A 19,561-nucleotide genomic window follows, 5' to 3' on the forward strand; every position below is an offset into this window, starting at 1 on the left:
GCGTGCATGTAACGCAAGTGCATGGGTGTCGAAGTAATAAAGTATGCAATGAGTCAAGTAGTCGAATCCATAGGGGATGGAAGTATTAGTAATAACTACTTCTAAGTTATCTAGTCAGAATTAAGAATATTATGAAATGAACTTAAAAACGAGAAGTATGAATGTCACAAGCAAACATGGAAGAGTAGAAATTAGGGAAGTATCAATCAATGAAGATGAGATACCCGGGCAATGCTTCCCCTAGGATCTAACATGAAGCACAAGATTTACAAGTGTTTCTAAACAGGGTTAATCAAGTTAAGGTAATCTAATAATAATTGGCCCCTGCCTCCATATCACCGAAACTAGTCCCCTACGAGATCCCGGTGGAGAAATCGCTCAATCTCAACACCTCACACCACATATGACCGCAATAGGCTCTTGGGATTCCTAAGAGTACATTTGATTCCTAAGGATAGACCAAACCCAACCTCTAGGTGGAAGATCCCTAACCCCCTACAAGGTTCCTGAGGAAAAATCTCTCAATCTCACGCCTCACACCAAATATAGTTACATAAGGCCTAGGGAATACGATCTTGCCTGATGGGAAGTAGTGTGGTTAACCATGAGTTTACCCCTGGTCAAGAGGTGAGTAGAGCCATTGACAGGGTTTATTTATGTGAGAAACCGGGGGTCACCACACGGGGATCTTAATGGCCAACGTTAAGGTTATAAAGACCTTGATGGATCTCAACTTAGTCATGACGGTAGCTAAGTTGGAGAGTGTTTTTAGGCCAATGATTTGGGAATGATTTTACTGTTCAGTTGTGTAAAAGATGTAATTTTGGATTGTGATGAGAGGACGAAGCCCAACTATTGCTCATAGGAGGGCAGTCTCTCACAAAAATTTTATTTCCTTGTAAAATTAATTTGATGATGATTCGTGATGAGTTTATGTTTTAAAAGCTGTTAAAACTTGTATTTTGCCAAAGTTCTGGTATTTGTGAAAGTTTATAAGTTATTTGAGAAATTGATCTTTATATACATTATATATACAATACTTAATTATTTGAAATTATTGAGCCACTATCAACCAACTGACATGTGTTACAGTTGTAAGAGCAGGACTCTACTAGATTACCTGTGCGAGTATAGAGTCAGTTAGGGTTGAGTCCAGGATTGAAGTGGGCCCCCTTTCTTTTTATTTAATGGTGTTGTGACCTTATAATGATTGTACCCGCAAATTGAAGTAATATGTTTGTTGTATTCGTGTATTTAAACTTGTAGTTGGTGTAAAAGTTGACAGTCGTGTTTGTAAGTTTGATTTTGTTTTATAGTGGTGTCAGTTTTTCAATTAAAATAGGTTTTTAACTGATGTGTGTCACATTTACCTCGGTAAAAGTTGTGGGTGTGACAGTGTGTGTGCCGCAAGTGCACAAGGTGTCATAGTAATATATACCCAAAGGTAGGGTAGTCGAATCCACAGGGACTAAGAGTACTAGTGCTAGCAATTCTTATACTATCTAACTAGATAATAATAGCAAATGAAAGAAGCTAGACTAACAAAAATGAGGATTGGACTAGAATCAAATGCAATTACCACACAAGGGAGTGTTACACAAGAAAAAAGTGTAAATGAACAAGGAATCCCCCTAGGACTTCACTAAGGCACGAGACTTAACTAATGCTTTCTAATTGAGACAAGTTAGGTCATAAGTATCCTAAGACACACCGGTCCCTTTCTCAAGGTGACCGATGACTAGTCTAATACGATGCTCCGGTGGTGATCTCTCTCATCGCCTCACACCACCTATGACTGCTTAAAGCTTTAGGGACCCCGAATGATCATCTAGACTCCCACAATTAGGTTAAGAACTCTCTCGAGACAAGTAACCCCTAATCCTATACAAACCTTGGCGGTGATCTCTCTTTTCACTAGGGTTCACATGATTGCCTAATGCTCATGGGAGTGCGAAGGTAGGTGTGATCAAATCGAAGGGGAAAGGGGATCTCCTTTACCTAAATTTCAACTCTCTCAACCCTTTCTAACCTTGGTAAATCTAACCTTAGGGGTGATCTCTCTTATCACTAGAGTGAATCAAACATATAATCAAGCTCTCACTAACATGGACTGCATGGCATTAGAAACACAAGGAAGCAACTCAACAAACAACTCAAATTAAGGAAGCACAAAAGTAAATCATCCAAATATACAAATCCTAGCATTCATCCAAGTCCAAATAAACGAATGAGTTAGTTCCTCATGATTGAGGAACACATACACACACCAAGGAATGAGAAATACATAAAAAGAAGTAGAAAACTTTCTCTGAGCTTGAGATCCTCCTTGGGTGAATAGTAACTCTGAAGGTCTACCGATGACACCGTCGAGATCTCTCCACGCCGGCTCTGTTGATGCCCTTGGACCTCTTATGCTCGTCTTCCTCTTGGTGGAGATGTGAGATCTTAGCCCAAAATGGCTGCCAAGGGACGGCCAAAATCCTCCCAAGCCCTAGCTCTCTCCAAGCCAAAACACCCCAAAGCAAAACTTCTCAACTCCATCTGACAAATTGGCTTAAAAAGGATAAAATCGGGCAACTACACGGCCGTGGGTTTGGAACCCACGGTCGTCGACTTCTCTGGCATTTTTTGCTTCAAACAGCTACAGTACTATGCTACAGTGATCCACTACATTAATTCTACTATAGTACTGTAAGCGAATATGGCTGTGAATCGTGCCTGTATAAACTCCAATGAATGTGGTTGGTGATCTGATCACCTTCTGTCCACGATGGACTTATTTTCTGCTTAAGCGCCTTGAATTTGCTTCACATCGCCAACTCCGCTCTTGAGGGGCCCACACACACCCTAGCTGCACAAATGAAAGTAAAAACACAAAATGAGCACATATAACTGATAAAAGTCATGATTATAATATGTATAAACAAGCACTTATCAAACATTTCCTGACCATGCTTGTCCTGAAGAGTGTGTTCAAGCTCCATTTCATGCTAAAATTCATCTAAACTCATTTTGTTCATTCCAAGACCTGATTACTTGCACAATTAAGCACAAATACCCAAAGTAGCATCAATTTATAATAAAAATATGCGAAAAGACAAGCAATTTATTCAATAGGGTATATTAAATATTTATATAAAATGCACTCATCAGAGGTGGAATGTGATACCTTTCCCTTACTCTCCTTGCCATTTACTCTTCTTTGGTAGATATGAGAATAGAGGGTTTTCACGTCATTTTTTGGGTTGTTTGGTGTCATTTGAGTAATTATCACTGAAGCTTGTTCACCTTTGCCATTTTCTTGATTGTAAAAAAAGCATTGTTGTCTTTTACCAAATGCTTATTCATTCTAGTCCATGTTTCAAAAGCATGAGGGTAACTTAGTCATTCATTGAATTCCATGGCATTTTGGTTGATATGTTGAAGTCATAGGGGTAAAAAAAGTCATTTTTCCTTAAATTTTTTTCCTTCTCTTAAAATTCAACTTTTCCTTAGAGGTTAAGCTTCCTAATTCTTCTCTTCTTCACTCTAATGGCCAGCCATCTCCTCATCTTTGTCAAAATTTGTTTTGTTTGAAATTAGAATGTAAGTTTCCATTCCTTTCATTAATTTGTTAAGGTATGCATCTCCTTTTGTTTAAATGTGTTATTTAGCTCTAGAAATGTTTCTTTAACTCTCATGCCATTCATTGGAATCTTGTTTTCAAAGTCTTTGTAATGGTTTCGTTATTTAAAGCTTGTTTGAGTTGTCAATCCTATTATTTCACCCATATTATTGAGTATCCCTTTGAACTCCTTTGAATTTTTGCATTTTGAGAGAATTTATGTAAAGTTTTGGTGGGGAAAATAAGGGTGTTTAAGAGCTCAAAATGATGCCCAAGCTTTGCTAATTCATGTCTCTTTTAGTTGACCATTGTATAGGTGTGAAAACTTGGTGTAATTCAATTAGCTTTTTGATGAGTTTGTTCTTGGTACTTGATAAGTGCTTTAGTAGACATATTTTTATATATGTTTTACATACATGTTTGTTGTTTGTATATAGGGGGTGGAAAGAGCTACCACCCACGATGTATGTAGCTACTCTCATAAGTCGGATACTCGTTATGCCCTAATGAGAGAAAGAGCTATCTCATGGGATGTGTGAAAGCTACCACCCTTGGTAGAAAGAGCTACCACCTCGAAAGTGTGAAAGTCACTCGGGAGGCATCTTGGGAAAATGCTACCTTAGAGGATTGTGTGAAGCTACTACCTATTCTTTTTGTTTATAAATAAGTCCCATGTTAATAAGAACTTGGTAGTGGACATAGTGTTGACATGAGTTGAGTTTTTCACACACACACGCATTCGGATTTTATCACATTCATTTTTTATTGGATTGTTTGCTAGAGCATTGATTGTTTTGTCTAGTGTTTGACTCTCTCCATGACTGTAGAATTTTATTCTTGTACTCTTTTGGTGAACCTAAGGCCAAGCACTTCTCTTTTATTTCCATGAGTTTAATGTTTAATTTTGCTTGAGGACAAGCAAAGACTTAAGTGTGGGGGAGTTTGATAAGTGCTTGAGTAGGCATATTTTTTATATATGTTTTACATGCATTGAGCATCATTTTTACCATGGTTTATGTCTCATATTGTGTATTTGGTGTTCTTTTATGCATATAGGTTGTGAATGCCTTGAAGAGTAAAAAGAAAGCAAAGATAGGCTATAAAGACACAATGTTGGCGGATCTTGTTCAATTCAAGGACCAAGACACGAGAGGAGTTTATAAACGTGGAGATGTGTGCCAACTTCCAAGAAGATTCAAGTCAATTCACTAGTTGGAAGGGCACAAAGGCAAGCACATTTTCATGTTCCTTCTCTTTGTGAAGATTGCAAGACCTCTCAAAGATACGTCGATGAAGAAAAGTTTTATAGCCTACCACATGGACGTGTGCCCGGACATATAGCCTACCACATAGACGTGTGCCTGTACTATAGTAAAATTACTGTTCACGCGCCCACGTGGAAATTCCATGCGCCCGCGTGGAAATTCCTGCAGCCCACGCGGGCACGTGGAAAATCCACATGGGCGCGTGGGGGCACGTGACAGACGCGGTATAAGGTCTATAAATAGCCATTTTGCCCTATTCTTTCTTATCTTTTGCGCGGCCCTTGAGGGGTGAGACGACTAGGGTTTGGAGAGGAGATCTTTGCGCTTTTGGAGGCGCTTCGTCACCAACTTTGATCGATTCCTCCTCCGTCATAGCATCAAGGAAGCCACCAGTGAACCTAGCTTCGGAGTGGGTCCTTCAAGACGTCGAAGCTCTCCATCAAGGCCATCAGTTCATATATAAGGGGGTTTATTTCTATGGTTTTAATGTACTTTCATTCATTGATGGTGTGTTTTGTATGTTGCTCCATGGAGAACTAAAAACCTAGAGGGTATTTGGGCTTGTGAACGCTAGGATTCTCATCTTTTGTGGATTTTCTTAGTGTTTCTATTTAATCCGAGTTTGATTAAGTTTTAATCTTGATTGTCTAATGCTTGCTTGCCTTATTGATCTTTTGGTTATTTGGTTTGCTTGATTTGTTACCTTGGTGAGGGAGAGGTCTCCATTAGGCTTAGAATCTCAAGATTGAAGAGGGTTGAGAGTGCGAGTCATGAGATAGTGAGCATCCCTAGAGTGCTTTGCGGTCATATATGGGGTGAGGTGTTGAGATTGAGCGATTTCTCCACCGGGACCTCGTAAGGGACTAGTATCGGCGATCGGGAGGCCGGATCCAATTATATTTGGATTTCCATGACTTAACTTACTCTTCATAGAAATACTTTGCTCATTCGGTACCTAATACCTGAATCCTAGGGGGAGCATTGCCCGAATACCCCACTTTTACTGATTGAGATCTCCCTCCATTTCACCCTTGCATATTGGTCTTCGGTATTCATTTCTTTGCACATTAGATCATCACACATTTCCATTTATCATTAGGCTAGAAAGTAGAGAAGAAGTTAGTACTAGTAACCCTGTTCCCAGTGGATTTGACTACCCACTCACCGGGGTAATTATTACTTTAACACTCGTGCACTTGCGGTTTACACGCATATTCGGACATGTCAGTACTGTAGCAATCTTGGTCTCATGTACTATAGCAATGATTACTTTACTATAGCATGACACGTCCGTATATGCGTGTAAACCGCAAGTGCATGAGTGTCGAAGTAATAATCCCAGATGAGTGGGTATCGTATCCACAGAGAGTAGGGAATAAAGACACTTGAGTTGTTTCTTAACTAATGTGGAAGATGAATAGTGATATGTGTGACAAGATTCAATTCTCAAAAGTAAAAACAACAAGAAAGAGAGCACAAGTAAAGGAGAAGGTAAGGCAATCGATAAAGATGGGGTACCCGGATATTGTTCCGCCTAGGACAATCGTTTCAAGTGCAAGAAACCTCTATTATTCTTCATAATTAATGCAATAGTGAGTTATGAAAATCCTTAATTACATAGTCCCAAATCTAAGGTCAACCATGCCTAACTCTACGGATTCCAAGTGATAAACCCTATTCCTATATATTGACCTAACCCTTTGGTCCAGGTGAAAGATCCCTAGCCACAATTAAGCCCTAGATGCTAAAATCACTTCAACGCTTCACTCCGTTGCACTCGCAACTAAGCCCCAGCGGAAGGTCATCCCTTAGCCCATTCACTCTACTATGGCAAAGAACTCTTGGAACGTGGAGGTAGGATAGATCAAACCGGAGGGGAAAGGGGATGCTCCGCTACCTCTCGACTCACCCTCTCAACCCTCTCCAATTTAGCTTTGTCTAACTCTCATGGTGTGTCACTCACTCACAAGAGTTACCAAGAAGAACTCTCAACCCTAGTGTCACTCTAGTGGAGTATTCATACAAACAAGCATACAAGATTGGAACTCACAATAAACATAAACTAATTGAAAGCATAATAAAGAGATTAAATGAAACGAATACATCCTAAGGTTCACAAATACCCAAGTACCCACTAGGGGTTTAGCTCTCCATGGAGCTAGATACAATCAATAAAATCGAATGTAAAAACAAAGCATCCATAGAAAAACCCCCTCGTTAATCGTGGCGATGGTCTTGTGGAGAATCCTCTACTCGTCACAAGGGTCCCTTTGTCCGGCTTAGGATATACCTCGCCGGATCGGTGCCGACGAAAGCTCTCCCACTAACCTTCTTCCAAACGGCGCGCGATGTTGGAGCCATAGAACCTCTCCAAAGCCTTAGCCAATACCTCTCAAAACCCTAGCAGCAGCCCTCTCTCAAGTTAGGGAAAAGATGGAGAAAAAATGCTGAAATCGGGGCTTAAATCGGCTTTTAAAGGGCTGGAATCGGGAATCCACACGCCCGTGTGAGCGCCCCTGTGGATTTTTCACACGGACGTGTGGAATTTCCACACGCCCATGTGAATTCTCTGTTTTCCTGTTTTTCTCGGCCGGCTGTGAACAGTGCTGGTACAGTATTCTTGCTACAGTTTTGCTACAGTACCCTACTATAATACCGTCCCGAAATACTCTCGAATCCATGCTTTCATCGAGGTAATGCAAACGGGCACACGTTTACGTCATGGGTCGCTTTACTTCTTTAATAACGGACATGTTGGTGGAGATCTTGTTCTATATGCACAAGTCAGAATGCTTAAATGTGACTGCCCTTGTGCCCCTCCAAATAGTTGTGCTAACTCGAATAAGAGGAGGTTGGCACACATTCCCGCATCTCAAACCCGACCTATGTCTTCGCGTTTGAACCTTAGCAAGATTTCCTCCAAATTGGTGCATTATGACTCACATTGGCTTCTTTCTCTCATAATCGGTCTCACAACCCTACCTGCATGAAAGTAACATAAATACACACATATTAGCGTTAAAACCTGAGAAAAGTAATGCTCAACACAAGGAAAGAACACTTCATATTCTTATCGCACAAGCACTTATTATAGCACTTAAAATCGACATCTTTTTTTCAATGTTCTTGAGGTTGGATCTTCACCCTCATCATGTGATCATCTCTTTATTGTATTGGCATGCCAAAATTCCATAACTAGTGCTTCAAATTGCCTTGATTTCGGATTTCTTTAACTATCATTATTATTTTTTATATTCTTCTCATGTTTTCCTTATTTTTGGCTATCATATGTGTTAGGCAGGGAGCCCTCAGGCAAGGGCAAGGCCGTGGATGAAGCTTAACTACCTTTTGCTCTTCATTTTTTTTTGTGAGTGAACTTGGATATTATTAATTAGCATCGTTCTTTAAGGATTTTACTGATAACCATGTTTTCATAAAAGTATACATATTTATTTTGTATTATGTATTACTTGGCTCTAACGAAGGGTATAGTTGGCTGGATTTATGATTCATTTTGAATTTAAGATATACGTTATTACTCCCAACTCAATTTCAGACCCATTTCATGTATTTTAAACCTATAATGATATATTTGCAATCCTTGGAAAGTTTTAGACCATTAACTTAGTATATATATACATATATCTTGATATATATATATATACATCCATATCTTTGGGATTTGTGACTTCTCTACGAAATGGTGTAGAATAGTATCCTTATGCTATATGTTTTTTTTATGGTTACATGGAGGTTGTGAGATATATATTCTCAAAATGTTTGGATACTTAATAGATTTTGCGATGGTATACAATTCCAATATGTGGAATCTATGGTATATTAGTGATAAAACTAAAATATGGAATGGAAACATTATGTTCTATATGTGAAAGTTTATGCTCCATTGTTGAGATATTGATGGTTTATGATCTTTTCCATGTGTCTTGATGGTGACATGCTTTGTGTGCTTCACTGCATTGGAGGTCCCCACGGCAGGCCTGTAGATGCAGCGTGGTTGACCAATATGTTACCGATATCAGGAAGCACATAGCGAGCCTGAATGGAACCAAACTTGACTAAGACCCTCGAATGACAAATGCTAGAAAGTTCATATTTTACTTATCATTTATATTGCATATAGCATGAGATTAGACATGTTTGGTACCTAACTAATACAAAAATTCATTCTTTTTGTTTACCACGGGCTTTATTTCTGTTTTAGGGACAAAGAAGTGAATTCGGGGGCGTTTTAAAGCAAAATGACTAAGTTGCTGAATCAAAGCTTCACCATGGCTCACAACGACCATGGTGATATCTCACCATAGCCGTTATCTACACTTAACACTGCTGTTATCAAGTCATGGCAGTGTGGAATCACTGGGAGTAACACATAAGCCACAATGGCATTACCACGGCCGTTGTGGATTTGGGATCGAGTGCCACTTATGCTTAGGGTTTGATTTGTCCCTTCTAGAGGAATTCTTGTACTTAAGGCAAACATAAGAGGCTAGGGTAGGAAGATATTTCATCTTAAGTTCTTAGTGATTTAGACCTGGTTGCCAAGAGATTGGGACTAGTAGGCCCTTGAAGTCCCCCGTTCCAATAATAGAATACTATTGTCATACTCAACACCTATTATAAGTAATAATCAAGATAACTGTTATACAACCACCCAACTTCTTCCAATTATGCTTAATGATTATCCAATTGTAATGTTTAATAATTTGTAGAAGTACACTAAAGAAGCAACATAAATGTTTAGCTTACTGATTAAGCAAAAAGGAAGTAATAGGACCCTTTCACCGTTTTTGGGGAAATGCGACCCTCGTGCTCACCCACGAGGTATTACTTGATGACTCGTGCACTTATGGTATTCATGGACTCATTGTAGCATTATTTGCATATTCATATTCCCAACACACATTTTAAAGGTCTGTCAAGTTTTTGGCACCGTTACCGGGGAGCGCCTAGTTAAGGGATTCTATAAAAACTTATAGCTTAGTGTTTTAGCCAAATTAATATTTTGTATTATTTTTCTCTTGTAATGACAATAACTTATTCTCACTACCCTCTTTTATAGTTGACTGTTCATGACCAGTGCTAATCCTACTAATCTAGTGGGAAGAGATAGTAAGTTAGAGATAACACTGTTAAGAAACCTTTGGAATAAGTCAATTATGAAAGTAGGAAGTAACAGTGGCAACAGAGATTTTTCTCCCATCGTTGGACCAAGGAAAACACTTTTAGAGTATGATAGGCTGCAGTTTACAGGAGAAGTGTTAACTATTCAAGCACCAGCAATAGTATCAAACAATTTTAAAATCAAAACTAGCACTATTGGGATAATTCATAAGTCCTATCAGTTTGATGACTTGGCAGATGAAGACCAAAATACCCATTTCTCAAAGTTTCTATAGATCTATTTAACATTCAAAATGGGTACAATTACAGATGATGCGATCAGCCTGTGACTCTTTCCATTCAGCTTAAGAAGTTTGGCATATTAGTGGCTTACTTCTCTAGCACTGGGGTCGATTAAGATATGGAACGACTTGGTGGAAAAATTCCTTTGACGCTACTTTCCACAAAGCAAAGTTGCAAAGATCAGATAGGAGATCTCAGCATTTAAGCAAGGAGAGGCTAAAATATTGTTTGAGGCACATGAACAATTCAAGGACCTTTTTAGGTTATGCCGACATCATGGGTTCAGTTCATGGATGAAATTGCAAATTCTATATAATGGACTAAACTACCAGACCATGCAGGTTATTGATGCCACAACAGGTGGGTCATTGAGCAACAAGTACCGAGAAGAAGCAGAACAGTTGTTTGAGGGCATGGCTAATAATGAGTTACATTAGAGTTCAAGAGGCAGACTGCAAATGTTGTCCAGGTTACATGAGATAGACGCAGATACCAATTTGGCAGCAAAAGTGGATGCTCTCACAAGAAAATTGGATCTACTCATGAGCATTGGTTAGGTGTCACCATGAATTCCCGGGTTGTTATGTTTTGTGAGACTTGTGGAGGAGGACATGGGGTAACTCAGTACCCAATTGTGAGTTCAGTAGTAGCTTCCGTAGAATAGGTGGATTACATTTGAGGAGGCCAGAGGAACCAAATTAACCCTTACAGTAGTACTTACAACCCAGGATGGAGAAGTCATCATAACTTTTTCTGGAATCATGGTCAGCAGTAGAGGCCTCCTCAGCAATAGAATTACCAATACTAGTCACAGCAATAACAATCTGAAAGAAAGTTCTCAACAGAAGATGTTTTGGCTAAGTATATGACAAGCAATGATGCTAGGATGGATGTGTTTTGTGCTATATTGAGAAACGTCCAAACATCAATCAAGAACTTGGAGAATCAGGTCAGACAGTTAATAAGAGCTAGTACAGAAAGACCTTAAGGTAGTTTTCCAAGCAACACTGAAGCAAATTCGAGGGAGCAGCTTAAGGCCATCTCACTTCACAGTGGTAAGACCATTGAGGCAAGGACCACTCAGGGTCCAAGTATCGAGATAGAGAGGGTAGCCATTCAAGAAGACCCTAGAGCTTTACTGAAAACTATTGAAGAAGCTGAGCAGAGAGTTGATAATAACTTTAAGAGTCATCACTAGTTTGACCCGTAGATCAGGAATATAAAGCCAAAGTTCCTTACCTTTCCAGATTAAAAGCCGACAAGAAGGATGTACAATTCAAGATGTTCATGACTATCTTGAAGTAGCTCCACATAAACATCCCCATTGTTGAAGCATTATCCCAGATACCGAAATATGCTAAATTTTTTAAGGACCTACTCACTAACAAGAGGAAGCTGGAAGAGGTTGATACAGTGGCTCTTAATAGGAATTGTTCTGTTGTTCTGGATAGAAAGATGCCGATGAAGTTAAGAAATCTTAGAAGTTTCATGATTCAATGCTTGTTAGGTGATGGCTTGGAAGAGAATGCACTAGTTGATTTTGGGCTAGTATCAATGTGATGCCATACACTATTTACATGAAACTCAGATCGTGAGAATTGAGGCAGACAAGAATGGCCTTGTAGTTGGCCTACTAATCAGTGAGAAGGACATGGGGAATTGTAGAAGATGTGCTTGTGACTGTTGAAAAGCTTATCTTCCCCATGCATTTTGTGATTCTTGACATAGATGAGGATGTAGGGACCCCACTTATCCTTGGAAGACCTTTTCTAAACACATCAAGGCTCTCATCAATTAGAGAGATGGAAAGATGACATTGAAAGTGAGAGATGAAGAAGTGGTGCACAAACTCCCAAGCGCCATGAAATACTCTATGGACCAAGATGATTAATGTTACATTGTACATGTACCTAACTTGTATATTTTTGATTTTGTACAGGATGTGTTCGTGGTGAACCCCCTTTGTGAATAATTTAAGGGGAAGCTTGATGAAGAGCCAACACAACCTGCAAAACCACAATTTTGTTTTGTAACTTGCTCCATGGAGGGCTAAACCCTAGTAGGTATTTGGGCATGTGAACCCTAGGATATTATCTTTTGTTTTAATTTGCTTTATGTTTTCTATTAAATCTGAGTTGATTTGAGTTTTGATCTTGTGTTACCAGGGCTTGCATGTTTTATTGATCCTTGTGGTTGATTATCTATGCATGATTTGTTACTTTGATAAGAGAGAGGTCTTCATTAGAGTTAGAACTCCAAAGTTAAAGAAGGTTGAGAGGGTGAGCCATGAGATAGTGGAGTGCCCCCTTTCCCTTCCGATGAGTGTTTTCTATCCCCGTATTCCATAGACTCTATGCAACCATATTTGGTGTGAGGTGTGAGATTGAGAGATTTCTCCACTGGGACCTTGTAGGGGGTTAGTGACTTTCGCCTAGAAGTAGGGTTAGATCTATTTTTAAGAATCGGTTTCACTCATAGGTATCCCTAGAGCTTATTACAGTCATATGGGTGTGAGGTGTTGAGATTGAGTGATTTCTCCATCGAGACCTTGTAGGGGACTAGTGCCGGTGGCTTGGAGGCAAGGGGCGGTTGTTCTTGGATTACCTTGACTCATTAAACTCGGTTTAGAAGCATTTAGCATGTCTTGAGCTTCATGTTCGATCCTAGGGGAAGCATTGCCCAGATACCTCATCTTAAATGATTGAGATCTCTTCTATTTTCTATCTTGTCCTTTGCTTGCTTATTAATATTCTTGCAACTAGTTCACTTCATCACAACAATTGATTTCGGTTAGATAACTAAGAATTGGTTACTACTAATACTTTCGTTCCCTGTGGATTCGACTACCCACTCACCGGGGTATTTTATTACTTTGACACCGGTGTACTTGCGGTACACACATGCAAATTGTTCGTGTCATAAGAGCAGGTACGTCAAGCTCGTGATATAAAACAAGCACTTCTTGGGAGGCAACCCAAGTAGTTTTTATGCCTTAATTCATTTATTTTTCAGTTTTTAGTTTTTGTCATTTAGTCATTGAATAAAGAGTGATGCTTGATTGAATGGTGTGAAGTTGACTCATTTATATTGAATTTTATAGGTAGAAATTGTCTATGGAGTCTAGTTTTATTGTTAGGAGTTGTTTTCATGCCGTATTGCACAGGGAGAATCCTTAATTTTTTACTGTTTATATCACAAAGGGCGTGGTACACCCGTTATGTACCCATTATAATGTACAAGAAGAGAGATGCGTTTTCTGGAAAATTTGAGTGAGTCTGTTACGGGCTCACCATGCCCGTGGTCATGGCCATGTGACTCATAATGACTATTCTTCAGAGTGTGCTATTTCTCTATATTTTCCAGAGTTCTAGCATGAACTCACTATACCCGTGGTCAGGCCGTTGTGAGTATATCGAGTCCTAGAACAGCTGTTGTCAGCACTTAGAAATTTTTAACCCCTAACTAAGTTGACAATGGCCCCATAACGGGCCCATAACGGCTGTGGTGCCTTAAGAAATTGAATCAATGAACAACGGCCATTATCTGCCATTATCAAAGTCACTATGAGATGATACACGGTTGCTGCCGGTCGAGTCTTTGCTTTTCTCACTCTAATCCTCATTTTCTCTCTTCCACTTCACTAAGGAACCCTCCCCGATGATCGTTTATAGATTTTGAGAGCCTAGGAAATGTTCCTCAACGATTTAGCGCAAGATCCACTTGATCTTTACCACAAAACAACCTTTTCTTCTCGACTGATTTCATAAGAAATTTTTAAAACCTTTTAAGTCATGTTTTATGATGTATAAATGGCATGAGCTAGTTTAGGAATGCTTGGTGAATGATTTACATTGAATACCAATCAAAATAAATAATGTATGAAAATTTTTCACCATAGTCAAGTTTCATAACAGCGATTCCATGATGAACAATGCCCGTTGTGAAGGCCATTGTGTTTAAATTCTAAACCAAGGGCATATGAGCTATAATGAACATTATGTGCCCATTGTGAGGCTGTTGTGGACTTGTTCCTTCTCATTTTGCCTTGGCAACATCTGGCAATGAGGTTTTCCCATTATCAACTGGTCGTTGCCCCATTTTTAGTACACAACAAACGCACCACGGGTGTTATGCACTGGCGGTGGTCCAAGAGAAGTCCACAGCTGAGCTACTGAATCTCATAGCGGTTTGTTGTGTGCCCGTTGTACACATCTAGAGGGTCATCATGGGTGGGATCACGGGCATGTTGAGACCATTATGGTCACAAAATGGGCATGGTGTACCATTGTACACCCATTTTCCATTCATGTATGTTATGGGTCAGAAGAGGACTTCAAGCCACCCGAAGGCAAAGGCTAACAAGAAATAGAAGACCGGGGAGTCTTCTTGGCCTTCTGTTCCGTGATTTAAGGATCCTAAGCATAGGGCATATGACAGACACTTATGAGGTATGTTAGAATAACTATGCAAATGCACAAATAATTTTGCAATAAGTCTATTAATACCGCCAGTGTACAGATCATCAAGTAATACCTCGTGGGTGAGCACGATGGTCGTATTTCACCAGGAAGAGCGAAAAGCTCTTATTACTTCCTTTTTACTTAATCAATAGGCTAAACATCTATGTTCTTTCTTTAATCTACTTCTACAATTTATTAGATAATACAATTACAGAATTGTTAAGCATAATTGGAAGAAGTTGGATAATTGTATAATAGTTATCTTGATTATTACTTATGATAATCGTATTATAGTATTGGACCAGGAAAATTCAAGGGCCTATTGGTCCCAATCTCTTGGCAACTAGGCCTAAACACTAGGAACTTAAGATGGAATCTCTTCCACCCCAACCTCCTATGTTTGCCTTAAGTTCAAGAACTTCACTAGAAAAGTGATAAGATCAACAAGCGCACGGGTCATCAAGTAATAAATCTCTTGTACAAGAATGAGAGGGTCGTATTCCTTGGGGTCCCAAGAGTTGCTATTACTTTCCCTTAGATGGCACTATCTAGTCTACCAAATATAGGATTAAAACAAAGTAAGAAAATAACAAAAGAGAAAGTTATAAACAAATGGACTAGGGCACACCACATAAGCACATTAAGGAAGCAATTGACAACGAAAGAGTGAGGCCCCAGGAGAGGATCCCCTCGGACTACTAAAGCTAGAAGGATGCTAGAATTACAAAGGCAATGGTGGTTTTGGGCCAAGAGACATTCCTAAAGTAGGTCAACCCCGATGGTCATGGTGATTAATCCCTAGTATTAGTTCAGAATCTCTTTCGATCAAATCCTCCTATGATTGCATTGCACCTAGGAAAATCTCTAATTAGGGTCAAACACAATATCTAAATTCATCCCTAATGGTTGGAGGGGTACAAAATGAATCGATGGTTATTGTGTATTCACACATGAATCCCTTCCAAGCTGAGTGAGTCTAATACAAGAGCGTAGGTCACGCAACCAAGTACAACCTAGAAGTTGAACCACAAAGTTCTCATGCAATCCAACACATCAATGAACACAAAGCTTGAACCACAAACCAAACCAAATATGCTAAAAGTAAATCACAACATCCATACAAGCAAGTTCATCACAAGGTTCACCGAATGCTCAGTGGCCTTGGGAGTCTAGTTCAACATGAATAAGAGAAAGATCTCAAAATACATAGCAATTATGAGCAAAATCATAGAAAAATCCCTTGCATGTATTGACTAGAAGATGATTATGGGAATCTAGTGAATCAATGCCGACGAACTCCTAGATGCTCTCCTTGAGTGTCATCTTCTTCTCCCTTCAATTTGCCCCTCAAATCTGCCTTCTCCAATACCTTGAAGCCTTAAGAGATGATGGTGGAGAAAGGGTAGAAAAAAGACCCTCTTTTTGATGCCCTAGATCCCTTTTTAATCTCATCCGCCATAGCCTTACGGGCTCCATGCGGACACATGGATGCCCATGAGGCTCCCAGCCTTTTTAGCTTGGAAATATCTAGGGGTGATATAGTGCATCCATTATTTTTCCTAATAATTTGATATGATAATATTTTACTTGTTGTTTAACACTATAATCCTTAAAATCTAGTCATATTAATTTATTTCCTAAAATTAGGTTAGAGGCTTCTTCGAAGTTCTTAGAATAAATAAATTTTTTAATTAAGTTTTCCATTTTTAATTTTTATATCGTGTTATATCTAGAAATCCTACTTTTATTTCTGGGGTTTCCTTTAATTCTTCTTCTGACAATGTTACAAAAGGAGATCTACCTTTCATAGTTACCTTTAGATTTGTAAACTTTTTAGTAATTTCTCCTATGTCATTTTCTTTTCTTATTTCATGTCTTAATAATCTAATTGTTTAAGCTAACATCAATATTATGACATTATTTTGTCTAATAATTATTTTTTCACCTATTACTTGTGGTTCATTATATAAATTATGTCTTTTGTCTAATATTGCTACAGGCTTATCTAAAATTACTTCAGTTTTTCCAAAATATTCTTCTACAATATCCATTACTGAAAGTTAACTACTGTATATGAATATGTAGTTTCATTATTATTTCTCATTCTTTCTACTGCTCTTAAGTATTCTAATCTATGATTTACTTTACTAATTTTATTTGCTAATTCATTTAATATGGGGACCATTTCTTATCATTCTTTTTAAATGTAATTTTTCAAAATGATCATTTAGGGTTGTGTTTAAGCTATTTTCTATGTACACTATTTTTGTCTTTAAAGTATATCCTGGCATATTAAATCCATGAAGAGCCATCTGGTATTATCTCATATGCTTCTATATTGTTTATATTATTATTGTATTCAATTTCCCTTTTTATTTCATCTAATTTTTCCAAGTGATTCCTAAGTTTATGAGCTAAACCTCTTAATCTTCTTACCTCTATAGATTTCTAGGCATATGTTGTAAATATCTTTTTTCCCAATGTTCATTTTTTACTTTGATAAGTTGTTTAACATTTTTATTTCTTTTTTTAAGGTTAAACCTGACATGTTTATTCTCCTATTATCTTCTTTATATGTTTTGTTAATTCTACTTATATTTTATTGATTTTGTCTATCATAGTTTTTAGGTGACTAAGTTCTCTATTAATAACTTCTAATATTTTAAGAGTCACTTGTCTTGTAATCTGATTTTCTAATTCAGTTTTGATATAATCTAATTTAGTTAGTATTGCTAGGATATTTTGATGGTTTTGCTTCAATATACAAGTTGCTAATGCATTTCTTTCTAATAAATGTACTCTAATTTCTTCTAGGATTTTAAATTGTTGGTCTATTTTATTATTAGTTGTTTTTATGGAATGTACTAGTTTTAAAATACTTAATTCTTTTGTGTTCATAGTTATATTTTGTTTTGATAGATTATTTTATTAAGTATTACTATGATTGTGGGCATTTTTGCTACAATTATGTTAATAGTTATTGCTAAAAGATTTAAGTATTATTACTAAGATTAATAAACATTGATTAGTATTGCTAAACATAATGCTAATAATTTTTTGATAAAAGTAATAAGTATTGATAAAGTATTTGATAATAAAACTAATTATTACTATTTTTTATAGTAATTCTTGCTAAATAAAAATACTACTTAGTAATAATTATTGCTACTTTAAAAGAAACACTACTTGATAAGAAATATTACTACTTAAAATTAATTATTGCTACAAAATTTGTAAATAGTTATTGCTATAAAAACGAGATTCTAATAATTATTACTTCTTACTACTATTAACAACTTTTGTAATTTATTTTATTTATTATTATTATTATTTTAATCAAACTTAAAGAACTCTTACAGGTTGTTGGAGACTTTCAAATTTTTATGATAAGGACCTCTCTCTTTTTTCCAATATAGTTTTAATATCAAATTTTAATATTATTTCCAATTACACAAGAAAAGAACACATGCTTAGTTTTATTTTTATCCTTTACTTCAATAAATCTTAATTCCCATTATCTTAATATAAGATCAACAGTGTTTCAGCTGTCTTAGGGACCAAGCGTCACAGAAATTTATCTCCATTATCTTGATATAGGATCAGTAGTATTTCAGCTTAGGGACCAAGCATCATAGAGATTCACTCTAAAGAAAACAAGACTAGTAAATAATTATTCTCTCTTACTTTCGATCATCAGGCCTTAATACGGGTCCCTGCCCTTCAAGCGGCCACTCACTACCTATCCTTAGAGAGAAATAATCAACACTTTATCTTGTCTTAAAAACAGCCATGTTACTTGATAAAGCACAAGATTTATGAAGCTCTTGCTAAGTGAAAATAAAGCATATATTCTTAAAACATGTAAAGAGAAATAAAAACTTCACACTAAAACTACATGGTTTCAGAGAAGAGAAGCCTTAGAGGGCTTTTACCCCTCCATACCCTTACCTTACGGGCTTTGATACCACTATAGATGGGGGTAGGGCTATCTTACAACTATGAGATTGTGAGAGTTATTAGAGTGGAGCAAGGGAAGAAAGGAAAGAAGGTTAGGGATTTATGGAGAGGATGAGGGAACAAGAGCAAGAGCACAAAAACTATTTATCAAAGACTTATCTCTTTCATTCATACTCCAAATGGTTACAAGGGGTCTCCTTATATAGAAGGAGAGAATACTATGACAAGCTATACCACTAAGTCATCCTACCTAGGAATAGGTTTTAACTAATATATTATTTTATATTACATGGACTTATTAATCAAAACCTAATAACCTAATGTATAGGATTTGACACTATGTTAAAAATAATAAGTAACCTCTAAAGTAGGTTAATAAATAACCTCCAAAGAAGGTAAGACACTCACTCATATTTGCAGCTAAAGTTATATAACTTTGGCTAAATTTTATAATATCATTAAAACTATCTAAATGCAATCTTTCCAAATCTCTTCCAGTATGTCTTGTAATAGTGTTTCTCCCATAGAGGGATCTATTCCTAATACAATTTGTCTAACTTGAGTTGTAATATTATATGGATTATCTATCATGTCTATTAAATGCTGGTAATCATTTGAAAAGTTTATTTTCCAACTATTCATCATATATCTAGTAATTGTTTCTAATTGATTTTCTATAAAATTTACTATTTCTACATTGTCTAATGCATGTGGTAATCTTTCTAATGCATTAATAGCATCGGATTCCCATCTATCTAATAATTCAGGCCATTTTTGAGGATGTATTGTACTAATTACTAGCATACTACCATGATAGTTTTGTTATGGCATGTTTCTTATTACTTCTAAGG

At 37.3% G+C, this 19,561-nt stretch overlaps 1 non-coding gene across 1 annotated transcript; it reads right to left on the reverse strand.

The window, feature by feature from the left end:
* Positions 1 to 10,469: 10,469 nt before the first annotated feature.
* LOC120268107 lies at positions 10,470 to 10,576 on the reverse strand. Its single transcript, XR_005538777.1, has one exon. It is a non-coding gene; the product is annotated as a small nucleolar RNA R71 (small nucleolar RNA).
* Positions 10,577 to 19,561: the final 8,985 nt, after the last annotated feature.

Source organism: Dioscorea cayenensis, chromosome 8 (assembly GCF_009730915.1).
Source record: "Dioscorea cayenensis subsp. rotundata cultivar TDr96_F1 chromosome 8, TDr96_F1_v2_PseudoChromosome.rev07_lg8_w22 25.fasta, whole genome shotgun sequence".
Lineage (NCBI taxonomy): Eukaryota > Viridiplantae > Streptophyta > Magnoliopsida > Dioscoreales > Dioscoreaceae > Dioscorea > Dioscorea cayenensis.